Raw genomic sequence first — 18,992 nt, forward strand, 5'->3', positions numbered from 1 at the left:
CGGTCCAGCGCTAAGGTACCGTTCTCTGCGCACCGGTCCCGGAAGCTTTTGCATCGGTCACGTGCCATTCATTGGTCACGTGCCGTAGCAGCCAATTGCTGGCCTCATTATCTGCTAGTTTATTATGTTATGCCATCCCCTGCACTGCTGCTGATTTTAAAATATCCAAGTTAACCCCATGTCCAAATGCTGGTAGGGATCAAGAAGAATTTTTTTCCACTTTCTGGTAAATTGGCTTATGCCATTCAAGAGTGGTTTATGCCTTTCTCTTGATCAAATGCAGTTTGTAAGTATAAAAGATTGAAAAACATTGACTTAGTTTTTCAACCCACTAACTATTCAACTATGTAACACACAGAAAAAAAAACAAAAAAAACAAAACGTGTAGGCTCTGAGGACACCTCCCTCTCACTTTCTCCACACCAGGACTTCATAGCATTGGATTTTATTGAACTTTGACCATTAAACTTGGAAACCGTTTCCATTTTACTCTACCCAGCGCTGGATTCTACCACCCCTTTTTTTTTTCTGCTGCTTCCTACCGTGTACCGACACGAGGATACCGGGCGCTACCAGTGACACGTCCCATTGTGTCAGGTGAGCTGGAGGATTCCTCCCCCCTTCCTATTTATGTAACACACACTGTAGATTGTCATTAAATAAATATGAAATAATGTATTCATTGTCTAATGAATAAATAAAGGGTGCAGGCAAAGAGTAAGGGTCTGTTCACATCAGCGTTGTGCCCCGGTTCATGGGTTCCGTTAGACCGTAAGAGGGACCCATGAACGGAAAGCCAAACGGAAGCCAGAGGTTCCGTTTGCATTACCATTGATTTCAATGGAAATGCTTTCCGTATGTTTCTGTTCCGTAAGGTTTTCTTTTTATGAATCTATGGTTTACGTTTGGCTTTCTGTTCATCGGTTCCTCTGATGGAAAGGTCTAACGGAACCCATGAACAGAAGCCCAACACTGATGTGAACACAGCCTAAACCCTCAGGCATTGGTCTGGGAAACTAAAATATATTTACTAACAGTAAATGCTAGATTACTGCAATGTACTTTTAACTGAATAAATGTAAAGAAAAGGGTCTTTTAGAAATACCGGAGACAATTCAATCTGCATCATCGTCATCTAACTCATGAAACAGGTGACGCTTGCATTAGTTATGTGAAATGTTTACTTAGGTCAACGATTGTGCTTCAAAATTTCAAGAGAAGCTATAGACATTCAGAGGACGGCATTGGTTAGATAGATCTCAACTCAGGTCTCATCAATGTAGCATTATATGGTGCCCATTTAAATGAATGGCTGATCATTTAATACAGCGGTCCGGTCCCAAACCTTTTATGCCTTGTCAGCCAAATTAAATTTTGATGGATGGCCGGAGGCCACATTTAAGTAAAGAATGTTAACATATTAAAGGTAGAAGAAAACACGAAATCATGACATTTCAGTTTACAGGTAAATATTTCCGTTTTAAATTGAACACAATGGTATTCCACCACCCAAACTGGCATTCTCTGCGGATAGCATATGTCTGTAATATTGTTAATGTGGATGTCATATTATAGTAAGAGCATATGGTTATTACTTAGGGTTCCTTATGTGAGTTACACAACAGGGGGTTGCGAGCCACATGTGCCTCCGAGTCACTGGTTGGGAACCACTGATTTAATACTTGGTTCCATTGTGTCCTTCAGAGCCAGGACGGCCTTTGCAGAGGCTGTATGCTTATGTGTCATAGCAGGGTGTCCTGAGCCTAACCTTTGACCCATATGCCTTAAGATGGGACAACCCTTATAAAAAAGGAAATTAAAGAGACACTCCAGTAGATTCTGTATGGACATTTTCTCCTCCTACACTTTCTGTTTTAGGCTGTGTCACATTTTCTCCTCCTACACTTTCTGTTTTAGGCTGTGTCCACCATTGCAACCAAGTTTATCTATAGTTCCAATAAACATGAAATAAAAAAAACAAAAAATTAGGCAGCTTGGTAAATAGTTTTGACTATCATTTTGTGTCTACAGATCTATGCAGACCTATGTGTCTCTCAGTTGTTATGGGACTGTAGACACAAAATGGTAGACTGATAAACTCTTACAGAAAACATGTACTTCAAGTTATTGTTGCTAAATATGATTCTACATGTTAGTGACTTTTTTATTCCCACCTGCTCTGAATGTTGGTTGACTTTTCAGAAAACATTACTACATATGACTACATTTTTTTTTTGTGTATAGAAGTTTATGAGGACCACATAATTGTTATGTTGCCCTGCACCTAAAAAGATAAGAGGGCCATGGAATGTTTTCACGTAATCTCGTCTGCATATTTAACAAAGATATTTCCAATGTGTTGCAATGGACTTTTATCAAAATAAATGTACAAAAAGCTGTTTTTAAGTAAAAACAGACACAATTCATCATCACCACCTAACTCAATAGTTACCTGAAACACTTCCATTTGTTATGTAAAATGTTTACTGAGCTCAGCGATTGTGCTTCAAAATTTCCAATATTTCAAGATATTAAGCTATAGACAGCCAGACATTGGAAGGCATAGATGAGATAGATCTCAACTCAGATCTCATCCATATAATATTATATAATGCCCATTTAAATGAATGGGCGATAATTTAATACATGCTTCCATTCTGTCCTCCAGAGCAGGGACGGTCTATACAGAAGCTCTATGCTATGGCTCATACCGGGGAAAGGGGGGTTCTGAGTGTGGGACTCTAACCTATGACCTGTATGACTTAAGATGGGACAACCATTTTAAAAAGGAAATTAAGAGAAACTACAGTAGATTCATCCTGATTGAAGAAATCTCTGTCTGTAGCAAGTATCTGTGGAAACCGTGGGACCCATGATTCTTTGCCAGGAATCACATAGGGAGATGAGGCCAGATCACATCTAGCAGAAGCTATTGTGATATTGATCATTTAATATAATGAGCAGGATGCAGCTCTAATGCACAGGAAAAAGGGCCCAGGAAAGGCTGCAGAATGTGCCCTATGCAGCAGCATGCATGTCACAGGCACTGAGCAACGTCCAGGTCACTACCTTGAGCAACAGGGATTATTGATTGGCAATAGCCTTACATCATCTATAGTAAAAAAAAAGAAGCAGCCTGAAGGAGATTTGGTGACAATAGCACAATACACATGGCGAAGAAGTTTTGCAGTTGCCATCAAATGCTTTCCTGAAATGTTGCTATGCAATGGCACAGGCACATTCTGCCTAATATTATATTATTCTGGAGTAGCAGTGATATCGGTTAACAGACAGCAGTGACATTTTGACATCTTGCCTACAGGTTGCATGGGAAATTATGGTTTCCCTTAAAAAACTGCAAAACACCAAAGATTACCAGTGAAATTATTCAACATTTATGTGCCAAATGTTAAATCCAGATAGAAAGTCAAGACTAATTGAGGTCACGTCAAGAACAAGGACATGGGTAAACCAGTGATTTAGGAAAGGAGAAGATGAAAAGGATTTAGGAATAAGGCCAGATGTTTTAGTACCCTTAGTCTAATCAACAAAAATGAAGGACAAAGATGACCAGGAACCCTTATGTTGAAATATAGACCAGAGGTCCCCATCCTTAAGCTTGGGATCCATTGCAAACATTAGAGATGATGATAAGCAACATTAGCCTGAATCAAATAAATGTTCAATTTGTTAGCAATTTACAACTCAATGCTAACAAAAAAAGTGGTTTTACGATTCTGCTGGTGCAAAGGACGGTCTACAGTAATTGCCATGGTTTATATTGCCTGGCAAATGATCCTGACCCTTAGTGGCAGTGGTTAGCCTAGTAGAACTTGGTGGTTATATGGTTTTGACCCTGGTATTAAAGGGGTATTCCGGTTACTATCTATTTTTTCAAAAACCGAAAATAATTTATTGTTCTCCTATATTCTCTCTAATGTAATATGTGTGACTGTGCTGATATTCCTCCTAACCTGATTTTCCTCTCAAACTGTTCCAGCAGCAATATTTTTTCTTACTGAACTAACATGGCGCCACCGCTGTTACCACGTGATATCCCATCATACCCCACCTCACAAATCTGTCTGTTTGCGGGTTCGCAAGATTCTCTCCTCTGTCATTGGTTAGAAGCAGAGCATCTCGTGACCTAAACCTCGATAGTACTCTCCGGCGCCCACAGCATGCTGCGTCACCTAGTAAATATGTTGAGTGTTTTTTTCACTCAATGCGCATGTACGACCAGAAACTACAGGATCGGAGAACAAAATACAAGATCAGGGTACTATAAAGTTATTTTATACTGACAGAATGATACAAAATGTGTTATTGCAACTAATTAGAGACTTTTATATTTTGTAAAGATGTATGACATAGGTCCTATTTAAAGTAACCGGAATACCCTTTTAAGTTTCAGTAATACTACGACACCCCCGGTTGCACTAGTTAAAAAAAAAATATCTGCAACTGCCAACAACTGCAGAGCCACATGCAGGGTGTCCGGCTGCTGTGACACTAGTTGTGAACACTGAAATATACCTTTTAACAGACAACATTACAATAAAAATAATGACGATAACCCACGTGAGGCCAAGCATCAACCATCAGGAAAACTGAAGAATATTTAAAAAAAAGAAAATCAAAGCATTAAAGCCATACTTGACTACTTTGAGAAATAACTTCAGGCTTCTGCCATGCCCCTTAAAATATAGATAACACCCTCAAAACACCCTGAACCTAGTGCCCTTGAATACATAACAGCTAGCCACAATGCCCCCATGCCAGTAGCAGCCTTAGTGCCCTGATAACAGTGCCACCCCAAGGAAATGTCAGCTAGAGTGACCAATAAGAGCGGCAGACACAGTGCCTACCCACAATAAAAAAAATGACAGCCACAGCGCCCCTACCCTTACCAGTGACAGCCACATTGCCATCATAACAGGGCCAGCTGCAGTGCCCTGATAACAGAGCCAGCCAGAGTACCCACAAAATAGTAACATCAACAGTGCCCCCAAACAAGGGTGTATATATAGCTGATGAAGATGTAGCGTCATACCCCGCTCTTGGCCCTAAAGACCCCTCTGCCAGATAAAAAGTTCCCCATATTCTAAAACAGTAGTTAGGGGACCTTGTTACACCATTTACATTGGGGTCCTGAAGTGCCTTAATAGATATTCACCTGGTGCATGTCACCTGGTAGGTTTCGTCCAACTCACCCACACCATACGACCATGTGTCCGGCGACAGCACTCAGTATCATGATCAGATGAGAAAAAAATGTTCTTTTTTTCCAAAATGTTTCGGCTAACATTAAGCCTTTCACAATCATGCTAACTATTTTCTAATCTGATAGTGATACTGAGTGCTGCCGCCAAACACATTTTCTAAGTTTGAATAGTTAGTGACTTTGTCAATGATACATTGATTGTTGTTTTGTTGAGGTTTCACGTGCTGCACAGATTTCTATCATGTCTTTTCGTTCTATGATACAGTGAATAACAAGACTGGAGATACAATGAAAGTGGGGAGGCACCGGCTGTGATGTAACTACATACTAGGACATTCAGCAGACTTTTCCCGTAAATAGGTAAATAGCCTCCAGCCGTGAAACTCGACAGCTCTAGTGAAGTTGCAGCAATAAGCAGAATTACTGTAAAGCTTCTGCCTCAATACTTACGTTGCCCGTCTTACTGCGTCGTCACTCCACACGCTGCAGGACAGATAATACTTCAGTAGCTTATACTAAAGTGGATCACTTATATCAATTGTGTAGAAAGCAATTTCCTGATATACTGTTATAGTTGAACTTGGCACATTGTGGCTTCCCTGGCAGCCTCACAGCCCACTGGGTCTTTTGCACTATAGGCAGGTTGGATTGCAGTAAAATACTCGAAAGGCAATGATAGATAATGGCCCATATTTATCAATATATTTTTTCAAAATTATTTTGTCAGGTGGAATGGAAAAATAGCAGCAATTTTCTCATTGTTTCAGGGTTTTGTTTTTAAGTCATTCACCCGGCGGTAAAAGTGATGTGATCTTTATTCTGCGGGTTAATACAATTACGGCGATACCAAATTTATGTAGTTGTTTTTATGTTTTTATACTTTATCAAATAAAAACATTTTGTTGAAAAAAATTGTTTTGTATCACCATATTCTGAGACCCAGAACATTTTTATTTTTCTTTCGATGGAGCTGTGTGAGGGCTTGTTTTACTTTTTTTATTAGCCCCTCCCTAGGGGATTTGAACCAGCGATCACTGGATAGCTTGCACATTATACTGCAATACTCATGTATTGCAGTATACTGTGTTTTTTTTTACCGGCTCCTATTAAGCCGAGCTATGGGCTTAATAGGAGTACAAAGCTGGAAGACTAGTGGGCATTTTTTAGGCCCCCAGACTGCTATGACAACCATCCGCACCCCACTATCGCGTCATGGAGGACCAATGGGCTTTCGGAGCGGGCCACCCCCGCTTGGATGCCGTGGTTGCCATTGACTGCGGCATCTAAGTGGTTAAACAACCGGGATTGGAGTTATCTCCGATCCTGGCAGTTGGAGCAGGGTGTCATCTGTAATACACAGCTGACACCCGCAGCATATGGAGCAGGCTAGCAGGCATACAACACTACTCCCCCTATGATGTACATACACTATGCTTGGTCAAAATTGGGTTATAATAACGGAGGAGATTTACTGTAATTTGCAAAAATTCTGGTGGAAATTGCAGCAAAAAAGTACATGCCGTCATTATGAGTTTTAGACATTTTCTATACCTTGCTGGACAGTTTTGAAAGGTGTATATAAAAATAATGGGGCTAAAATAAATTGTGAAATGTTCCAAATTTATCGACAGTGTGTGCGTTATTTTTTCTGGTGCAAAATATTTGTGTAAAATAGTTTGTGACATTTTTGCCATTTAATAAAATTATTAATTTTACGAAAATAATGATAAATTACCCGTAATGACTTCTGCTGTGTGACGTATTTATTGATCAAGTGTGCCATGCATGTCACTTAGGTAAAAGTGTATTTGTTGAGTGTAAAGTCGGCATGGCCCGGATTTCTACACATTTTCGAAAGTCAACTTTTTAAAAGGGAGAAAAAAGTTGCATCTCTACTCCCCACATACCCTGACTAAGAAGAAGTGGCGCCGTTTTAGCAAATTTGAAAATCAATGGTAGTGTTGTATAGTAAATTGTGACACATTTTGTCGAAGAAAAGTGCATGCGGCCATTCATGTGTTGCAAATTTGCAATATATTCCATGTTGCAAGTTAGTCGAGCTTGTGAACCTGGTGAATTGATACAATCATCTATATAGCTGTGGACAAATAAGGAGAACATAAGATGGAACACGTCAGAGTTCTTTCCCCATTTGACAGAAATTTTGACCTAATGATATTTACTTCAGCAATGAGGAAGCGGCATGCCATCAGTAACCAAGCCTAGGACATGCCACTCCCAAGGGATTTATCTTAAACTATATCGGACTGAGGATGGTAAATGCCAATGTGCGATATTTGTGGCATCATTCTGCTATTTATCTGTATATTTATGCAAGATATAATCTCTATTACTAAGGTTATTGTGGCAATGCTGCCAATTATTCTATTCCTCAGCAATACTTGGCTTCACGCCTGGTTCCCATTGTCTTCACTCTGCAAACACATTGCAAAATACTTTGTCAATTAGTTGTTGCACGGATCCTACCAGCTAACACCCTCATGAGAATATACGTAGGTGACGCAGGAGGACGCAGAGCTTGAAGAACTTTTTAGCAATGTATACTATGTACCATGTCAGCAAATTATGGATCTGGAAATTATGGAACAAAGACAGAAAAGAAGGAAATATTTGTCATGTCTATCTACATATCATGTTTATTAATAGAGTGATTTTCACAATAGATTTGCGCATCATCAGTCTTTATTTCCTGCTAATATGTGTTTCCGGAGGAAAAAAAAAAAGAAGACTGTAGCCAGTATAACCATTAGGGCTCGTCCACACGTAACGGAATTGGTGCGTATTTTCCGTCCGGAAATGCGGATGGAAAATACGCAGAAGAATAACAAATGTCTTCCACACACTGCAGAAAAACTCCATTTAGAAAATTAGCTGCGGTGCGTAATTTTAGTTCCGCACCATGTCAATTATTGCTGCAGAAAGTGGACTAATTTCCTGCGATTTTTTTCCCCATAGAAATCAATAAGGAAGAACAAACACAGCTCTTCAAAAAAACGCACAAAAAACATTTTCTGCAGCGGATTGTCTGCCAGTTGATGCGGAAATGCAGCATATCTGTTACGTGTGGACAAACCCTTAGAATGCTTACCGCAGCACAGAGTATATCAGGAGACGAGTGTACTGATCTTGTGTCAGGCAATAACCTGTATATGACCATGTCTGGGTAGGTCACACCCCGTTTTGTTTCCATGTCCAGCCTTTTTGTCGTGGTTATGTGACGGACTTGCTGTATTTTTCTCCAATAATCTCAATGGTGAAAAAATAGTATTGAAAACCACATAAAAATCACAGTCTTACATGCGGTGCTATGATGCAGTTTTCCATAGAAGCAGTTTCTCTGAATTTCTGAGAATGTTCTTTAAAGGGGTATTCCAGGACTATAATATTGATAGTCTATCCTTAGGATGGGCCATCCATATCAGATCAGTGGGGTTCGACTCCCCGCACCCTGCCAATCAGCTGACTGAAGGTGGTGCAGTTGGGTGGTGCCATGTCCCTTTCATTGTTTACCAGGCACAGCGCCATACAGTTGATAGTGGATGTGCCTCGTATTGCAGCTGTCTGATTCACTTAAAGGGGTTATGCGGGTACCAAAAACTATTAGCAGTGTAGTCACTGCAGTATGTGAGTACACTCACTAATATAAATTCCGGTCCCCCGTCGTGCTGATTCTGAGATTTTCATAGATGTTTATAGCGCTGCCGGGGGACCAGAAGTCTAGTTGCACAGCCTTTTTGGACTATACGACTCTTCGTCACATGATCAACCCCACTGTACTCCAAGTGCTCGCTGTACTACTGCAACTGCTTGTACATAGAGTACAGCGGGGCCGGTCACACGAAGAAGAGTCGTATCATCATCAAAGAAGGCTGCGCAACTAGACTTCCTGTCCCCCCGCAGCGCTATAAAAATCTATGAACATCTCAGAACAAGCGCGACGGGGGGACCAGTATGTATGCGAGTATACTCACATACTGCAGTAAGTACACTGCTAATAATTTTTGCCCCCAGCATAATCCCTTTAAATTATACCAGACACCACCCCTACCAAATGTAGCCTGTATTTAGGAACATTTAAATAAAAACTAAAATCAAATATCGCAAAAAAGATCAACTTTGGAAGGGGCCCCTAAGTAACACCTCTATAAATGCTTTATTAAAGGGGTTGTCCGATATATAAGCAACATCATATTCATAACATATTTAAAAAAATTGTCATATACTCACGTTATTAATTTCGCCTCATTCCTGCGACGCCACTGTCTGCTAGTCTCCAGTATAGTTGGATTGTATTGGAGACCACACAAGAGAGATACAACGGCACACATCCTAAGGCCCCATGCACACGACCGTAAAAACCTCAGTTTTTGCGGACCGCAATTGCGGTCCGCAAAAATGGACCCATTCACTTTCATTGAATACGAACACCTTTCCGTAGCGCTACGGATGGGTGTCCGTGCCGTAGAAATGTTCAGAAAATTATCGAACATGTCCGTTCTTTTGCATTTTGCGGGCCGTGCTCCCATACTTTGTATGGGAGCACGGCCCGAAAATGAGGGTGGCAGTCGGCAGCTCAAGACTAGTGGGAGTGGCTATTATTATTTATTATTTAAAGCACCTTCTCACTCTCCTTCATCAGCGTTTCTGACCTGGCTGTGTTCATTTGTAAGTATGGCCTTTTTTGGTGTTTTTGTATATATGTCCCCTTGTTTTTATCTGTTTTGTCTGTGCATCAGGAGCTTTTCGTTCCAGTTAGGGAGTTAGGGACTCGCAAGTCTGGGGATCCTTGTCGTGGATTGCGAGCTTGCGTCCTTTTGGCCAAAATGATTACTAATACCCCAGGTATTTTTCATTATTACTTATATTTGCTTCTTTTGGACACAGCCGGGTCTTTGATGCTGGGAGAGCATGGTGTGTTGTTGTTTGGCATAGCAAGCAGGGTAGCCCGCTCTATGAACTATCAAGGCGTCACAAATAGAATTCTACCTGGCTATACACGTTGCGCCTCATGACTTACACACTATCCCTCCATGTTTCACACACTTGCACCCCATTATTTATTTATTTGTATTGAGGCACTTTACTCATTACTGCCCCCTATATTTCACTTATATTATTACACTTGCACATACACTATTCATTTATTATTTCTTACTACACATCCCATGCACCACACGCCACTCCCCTCAAGACTAGTGGGAGTGGCTATTATTATTTAATGCACCTGTTTCACTCTCCTTCATCAGCGTTTCTGACCTGTCTGTGTCCATTTGTAAGTATGGCCTTTTTTGTTGTTTTTGCATATATGTCCCCTTTTTTTTATCTGTTTTGTGTGCATGGGGCCTTAAGACCTCAGTAATTCAATCATGCTATAAAGAACATTTTTTTTTCTAAATTAAATTAAATGCGTCAAGTTTGTAACAAACTATGTTCTCCCAAAACATGGTTCCTATTCAACAATAGGTTAAGGCTGCTGTACACTATCAACATTATAGGATGCGATAGCATTTTTTTTAGCTTAGGTTATCATTACTATGTATCAGAAGTATAATGCTTTACTAATAGGTCAATGCGGGCACTGAATTACAGACAGAAGTTTACCAAGGGCATCTGAAGGGTCATCAACTCAAACAAGTCCTTAAACTCTCTTACCTTTATATATGTCATCAGAAGATGTGTCTCATGACTATAATAATTATCACAGGTTCATTTATGAATCTATTTCCTATTGCTTCAGTTATGCCAATATATTCCGCAGCGCTGCGCAGAGATTGTCATTACTCACGTCAGACTCTATCCACAATGGGACTAACAGTCTGATTGCTTAATCTCATACATAAATTTACACTCAGTATATTTCAGGAGCCACAAGCACATTCAGACTTTTGCAATACCATACAATGCACAATGATTAGCAAATAATTCAGTGTGAGCGAGTTTACAGATAGAATAGACGGTTGCTCTGAATTATATCTGTAACCACATCATAGATATTTTGTTCCCTGTCCTAATTTGATTCTGACATGAGGCTATTCTAAAGGTGTGAAATACTGTTGATAAGGCATTGGTAACGTATATAGGATTCACATGAACCTTTTACCTTCTAATGAAGGATAATAATCTGATAATATGAAAAAAGAATGAAGATGAAGATGCGCGCCATAGAGCTGCCCATAGACATTTACATCTGGATTGGCCAAAATTCTAATGTGTATGCACACTGAAATCTGCTCCCGGAAAAAAAATAGATCCACCACATTCGATTTTCGCAACCGAATCTTAAGGTGCCCATAACTGTCGGACGAAAACCTTTTCCTACCGGCTCCGCCATTAACAGGCACGCTCCAACAAAGGATCAGACATCTTGAAATCCAACATTTTACTTCCCCCTAAAATCTGCCGTCGCGGGAGAGTCGGGGGACAGTCTGTCTGTCCCACCAAAATCAGCATGTTTGGCCAACTCTCACCTAATTTGTATGGGCACCTTTATCGTTTTTCCGTGAAATGATTGAAGACGGATGTATCCAGCAGTTAATCTCCCCTCCTGCCCCCGTAGTTATTAATATCCTAATTTGCCCAAGCCGAACATAGATGTAAATGTGGGGATTTATGGCATTGATGGTTTTAAAGAGGTATTGTCATCTTGCACGTTTATGGCATATCTACAGGATATGTCATAAATGCCTAATGAGTGCAGGTCCCAATTCTGGGACCCTCACCTTTCGGGAGAATAGGGTTCTGTTTTCTGATTCTGTGTGACCACTTTCCCTATTGCATTGAACCACTGTTTGCTCGGCTCTTTCTATAACTCCCATAGACTACAATAAAAAGGGCTGCGCACCTATTACGCCTGCGTACCTGTGGATATGCCATAAATGGGTAAGAAGTAAATACCTCTTTAGGATCTTTAGGCTGTCAAATATCCTACGTCTATAACAATTTTATCAGTTTATATATGTAGACCTCTGCCAACTGTGCAATCAGATTGCATTGCAATGTATAGTGAACCAGTCCAAGAGTTTGATAGGTTAAGTCCTATCTGATTCAGCTATACAAGAATATATGTCAATTTGACATATCAATTCAGTTGTGTAAGGGCCAAATTGAGCATTATGAACCATGATTGTGGCAGTCAACCTATCACCTAATAGAGGCTCAGATGCAGCCATTATCTCCATCCAGGGGACGCATGTTGTATTAGAAGTTCTCACGGAAAACGTCAGGGGTCACAGGATTAGTACGTAAGGTTTGCATTTTGAAGACTATGGAAGACTGGACAATGACTGGACAATGACCCCCATTAGACAGATAAATAGCTGCCAATAGTCACCTAGCATCTGTTCCTTGCATAAGACTTCAAGAAAACTTAAAAACAGCTTTAAATTGAACATTAAAACACTTTCGATTTCATACAAAGGACATCTTAGAGATGTATATATACAATTTTATATATATATTAATATTACATAATGTACAACATTTAAGGATTCCCACATGAAGAATACTGTGTACTCCAACATAGGTCAACCAACCAACTGCAATAGGCAAATTAACTGTATCTTACTTTACTTTCTCCTTTAGTATTTCTTAGGTCAAGAAGGTCTTATGAATGACTCCTGTGATAAATACTCTATTTGGCCCAATAGAGAAGTGAACCTGGTTAAATTTGTTTCTTTAAACTTTAAATGTTCATCAACTCACCTTGAGAGATATTTATTTGGAAATCCAAAGCTGTTCCGTCTCACTTTTGATTTCAAGAGATAAAAAGTTAGATCAGCAGGTTCTCTTAATAACCACCATAGGGTTGATGTGGTAAAACTACACTGCCTACTAATTTTTTACAGATTTATGACCCAGATTATTCAGCAAGTAAAAGTGTTAACAGTGAAATATTACATTTGTAAACAAATCATATTGTGTTATAGTGTAGGACCCCCCCCCCCCCCTCCTGAAGCCCTGGTACTTAGAGGGGTTTCCCATGACCACAATATTCATGGCCTGTAGAATAGGCCATCAAAATCAAATCAGTGGGGGTCCAACTCCCGGACAATCTAGTGAAGGAAAGAGATAATGGATGGCACCCGGCCTGGCCGACACATGCAACACATTTATGAAGAGGCTTTCGCCTTTTGGAGTTGTTGGAGTTTACTCGAATTTTTCTTTCTATGGGTCTGTTGGGGTCCGTCGGACCGCAAAAAAACCTTATTGTGAATCCGTGTGTCATCCGAACTCATGGATCCACCGCAGTTCACCAGTATCGATGAATCCGCAAATCCGGTCCAGATTTGCAGCCCCGCACCAATCCATGTAAATCACGGTCGTATGCATGGGGCCATAGAAAAGAATGGGTCCGCAATTTACAACTCAAGTCAGAGTTGAAAATTAAAGTAGATTAGTAAGTGACATATTTTCAGATAATATAAATGCTTAGCAATTTTTGGTCCCGGGATAAACCACTTTAATGTTACATGTCAGGATGTATCTGTTACATCTTTTATTGTGTCACGGATTTTAGGATTTAACTTCAAATTAAGCAGTTATAACAATAGCCTTACTGTTAAGAATGCAGGTGAAGCGTACTTTAGTGTCATAACCCTGTTGTATGTTGTTCAGTTGAAACTAAAAATGATATGAATTGTGAACCATTGACGAGCAGTAAAACAATAGAACCTGTCCCTGGCTGCTGTAAACTTTTCTAAATTGTTTCCGAAACTTCTGAGTAATCTGGGATTAGGAAATCATTGAACATACAATCGCTGTGGTTTGTATATGAACTAAAGGCCCTGTAATATATACATGAACTAAAGGCCCCGTAATATATACATGAACTAAAGGCCCCGTAATATATACATGAACTAAAGGCCCCGTAAACCAATGTCAAAGCTTTTAATTTTTAAACTTCTTTACAATAGACTTTTCTGTCTGAATATATAAGATGACTTTTAAGTTATAATGTGTCACGCAGAACAATAAATTGCCAATGATGGGCACTCAGGTTTATGAGTAATCCTTGTATGACACACATGTACTGAGTGGTAACCTATCATTCTGGTTAATGTATAGAAAGTACAGATGTAGCAGAGATGAATCTGGCATGAAATGGTTTCTTCTGTGCACCTTGATTAGTCAATAGAAATAACTGAATAGGTTCACTTGCAGTTCTATGGAAATCTACAGATAATGGAAAACTACAGATCACGTATAGAGCTGTGTTAAATGTCAAAATCAGCTCTGCTACATCTCTAGGTTAAAAGATAATGTACCAAGGGGACTTTGCGTTAACATTTTGTATTTCCATAATTAGTATTATACTGTACGCTTTACTGGGGCCTCCTTGGGTGCTTTTCAGCTGTACTCCTCTACGGCACAACTATGACCAGTGAATCCAGCTTAGCTGCATTGTCTATTGGAAGTCTGAGTAAGACTGCACTCATATAACTGTAATATAAGCAATTTATACCGTGCTGAAAACTGGATCAGATACAATTGTGCGTAATCAGGAAAGACCTTCTAAAAAAACATTTTAAAAGGCTTTGATGATTCCCTTTTGGATCTAAATATACCACTCCACATACAGCCGTATTAAAATTATCTGAAGGCAGCCTTCGTTGGACATCCACCTCTTGTGTCATCGGAAACTCAAGCTGTTGCTCTGTTATTCCCTCATTATTTACCCTGCAGCTCTTCTTTTTTAGATTGGCTGCTTTGTTTAAGCACAAGCCCACCACAAGTTCTCCAGGAAGTCAGTGTATAGAAAATAAAAATTATAACGTACACGCAACCAAACCACCTATGGGAAAATATTAACATGTATCTATCATGCCTATACTGTGCCAAATAAGCCTCAAAAAGGAAGCAGTTAGATTCTCTTTAAAATGTAACACCAAACATTTTTAAAAAGGGAAGGAGGAGGAACATGAAAACCAATACTTGCTTTATGGTCTAAGAATTGTGAGGATATATGTTAGTTACAGACCAGTTTGATGAGCCTTTGAGAGAATTTTAGGACATTGCAGCCCTGTACAGAAATTTCCGAGTAGTGGTAATGTTCCCCTTAACTGAAAAATCTTCCTTTAAGAAATTCAAATGGCAATTTGAAATTTCTGCAAATGCTTATTTTTAAAATGCTATCAAATTTTGAGGACATTTTATTTCAATTAGAATTTTTCTTTATTTTTCCTGCTATACTGATGATACCAACAAGAAAATTGTTCTGATTTTTTTTTCTCAACTGTGCCTCAGCACTTCAAATATAAAAAAATACATCTTGTGACCGTGATTTAAAAAAAAAAAAAAAAAAAAGGGGGGAAACTGTATATGGGTATATTCACACACAGCAAATTTGTTGCAGAAAATTCTGTGATGGTCCCAATAATCTGTCTGGGGCTTGCAGAAATTCATGCACATACCACGGAAATGTTTTAAATATATGGATCAGATTTTCAGGTGCGTACATTTCTTCAACAAATCTGCCGCATGTGAACATACCCTATGTGTCCTGTGGTCCGGTCTTCATTCCACACAAAAAAAAATCACGTTTCACTTTTCTCCCCAGGTAACCTCAGGGAAGTGATTCAGTGTTTATTGTGCTGAATGTTTTCACAACTGACACATGAAACTATAAAAGTAAATGGTCTATTAAAAAAAATATATAGCCAGGATTATTATGAAATAAGATTAGTTTGTGTTCCAGTGGATAATTTATCAAGGTTTCGTTAGGTCTTCTGCACGGCTATAAAATATCTTCACCCAAGTAACATCAGGGCTTTGTTTCCAATAATTTGGACTTTAGTATTAGTATTCTAAATACCTAGTGAATAAATAGTCATGTTCCATCCTATTATATTACAGTACTCAATATTGGACTGCTCAACATTGGACTATTCAACATTGGTTTACTCAACATTGGACTATTCAACATTGGTTTACACAACATTGGACTATACAACATTGGACTATTCAACATTGAACTATTCAACATTGGACTATTCAACATTGGACTACTCAACATTGGACTATTCAACATTGGTTTACTCAACATTGGTTACTCAACAATGAACTACTTAACATTGGTATACTCAACATTGGACTACTCAACATTGGACTGCTCAACATTTATGAACTCAACAATGAACTACTCAACATTGTATATTTTAAAAAAATTAAATAAATAAATAGGGGGTTGAGCCTAAACCATAAGCACTCAGACTGGGTCAATGTTTTTCAGAAAAATATATGTATAACTTTATTCAAAGGCCCATAATTAAGTAAAAAATGACTTAATGATGTAATTTTTTTTGTTAATTATCTTTCTTTCAATAAAATTATATTATTTTTTTTCTAAAATATTGACCCAGTCTGAGTGCATATGGTTTAGGCTCAAACCCCATATTTATTTTTTAGTTTTTATGATATACTTATTAGTTGAGTATTGAGCATCATTTTAAGAATTTTCTCTTCATGTTAATTTTGACTGGTCCATTGATAGAACTCTCATCTCTCTTTATTTGACTTCTCAACATTGGTCTATTCAACAATGGACTAGTCAACATTGAACTACTCAACATTGGTCTACCCAACATTGGTTTACTCAACAGTGACCTACTCAACATTGGTCTACTCAACAATGGACTAGTCAACATTGGACTACTCAACAATGAACTACTTAACATTAATCTGCTCAAGAATGGACTACTCAGCAATGGACTACTAAACATTGGACTACTCAACAATCTCTCTTGCATTATTTTAACATGTAATAATTGAAAGGGGTCATGCATGACTAGAAATTCATGGCTGCTTTCTCCAGGTACAACGCCACACCTGGGTTGTGTCTGTTATTGCATCTCCGCTCTATTGAAGTTAAAGGGGGCTAGTTCTGTACAACCTCTTTAATAAGACTAAGCAACAAAACAATAAATCTGAAAATTTTATTAAAAGCATTTCATATTAAAATCTCTTCTAATGAGATTTAAAATGTAAATCCAAATTAAAAAGGTTCTCTACCTTTTCTTTTTATAAATAGTTTAATATATAGTTAGAGATAAGGAATGGAGGGGTTTAAGTCCTGTTATGCCCTATTACTCCTTCTCTTCCCTCAGTTCAGTGACAATTCTTTGCATGTGCACCATACAACATCGTATAAAGGTCAGTACACCCTAGTAACCAGTCTCAAATCTCTAATAGCTGGATGGAACCTGGATATGCAATTCGCTGGCAGTATTGAAGGAAAAATGTAGTATTACCACCATACCATCCCTTAGCTTATTTTGCAGTATAAAATAGGTACATAATCTCTAAAAAAAAAAATAATTTCTATTTCAAGTTAGCAGAACTGTGAAAGAACTTTTTACCATGTATCCTCACAATACTCCCTGCTCCTGTGCATTGCGATACCATGATTGTGAATTTGACATTTTTTTAAGGTCACATTATCTCCATTTTCCAGTTGCCCCAAATTAGTAATTCCAACAAGAAAAATATATGAGAGAATTTCTCTTTACGAAGTTACTTAAAGGGAACCTGTCACCAGCATTTCACCTATTAAACCGACTATACTTGGTGGTAGTGGGTGAAAAATCATTTCTATATAACCTATAATTGTCTTCTTAGTCGGCTCTGTAGCTTTAGTATTTAGCTTTTTAGTGTTCCCACACTGTATGCTAATGAGCAGAAAAGAGTCAGATCTTAATTTGAAAAGAGTCAAATCTTCGTTTTGAAAAGAGTCAAATCTTCATTCCTCAAGTCTTTCCGAGTTTACCTCACCTTCTTACTTTTGATTGACAGCTCCTCGCCTCCCCCAGCACACAACATCCCGCGCTTGTGCATTGATGTCCTCTTCTGGTGTGTGCCCACAAAGGGACACCGGATTATTACGATAAAAGGCGCGAAACGTTTGCAGACCGTTATTTACAGTCGGAGGAGGCGTTTAGGAGAGGGGATGACGGCAATGAACTTTTTATAGCAGCGGCCAGTGAGGGATAAGTAACGTTCAATAGGTGAAATGCTGGTGACAGGTTCCCTTTAAGTATATGTGAAGTTTCAGTACCGATCAACATACACTTTAAGCAAACTTTAAAAGCGTAAAAAATTTGAAGACAAAAAATGTAATTGGCTAATACAGTAGTCATAGAATTGTAGCTCACTAGAAACTACTGACTACGTTGAGATCTTACTTTATGCAAGTGATGGATTCACCTATGAATCAGCTGTCGTCAGACTCTTGTTCCATTTATGGGTAATATCATATTGGAAATATTTTTAGATACAAATTCAGTTTGTGGTGAGTCATACAGGGAAAGAAAAATGATTATGCCAACTAAAATATGTCGAACAATTCTAACTGCCGGGGACACCGCTCTCATTATAAGTTGACCACTAATAAGTGATGTATTGAAGTCAAGCAGCCTAACAAAAACCTCCCTAATAATATAAATGAGTTTAGCCATTATTTCCATTGTCTGTTCGTGAATGTGCATTTTAATGAGCTATGAAGAGCAACTTATTACAAGAGAAAAATTGGGTCCAGGGTAAGAGTTGCACAATTTGCAATATGATTATGTTGGAAATATAGTATAAATGTCACAAAACAAATATTTGTATTGATATTGAAGGAATATTTTTGCCCAACATGAAAAATAAAATGTTAATTTCTTAGCTTAGGGCCTGTTCACATCACCGTTCGCTATCCGTTCCGGGGTTCCGTCTGAGGTTTCCGTCGGGAGAACCCCGCAACGGAAAGTGAAAG

Source organism: Rhinoderma darwinii, chromosome 8 (assembly GCF_050947455.1).
Source record: "Rhinoderma darwinii isolate aRhiDar2 chromosome 8, aRhiDar2.hap1, whole genome shotgun sequence".
Lineage (NCBI taxonomy): Eukaryota > Metazoa > Chordata > Amphibia > Anura > Rhinodermatidae > Rhinoderma > Rhinoderma darwinii.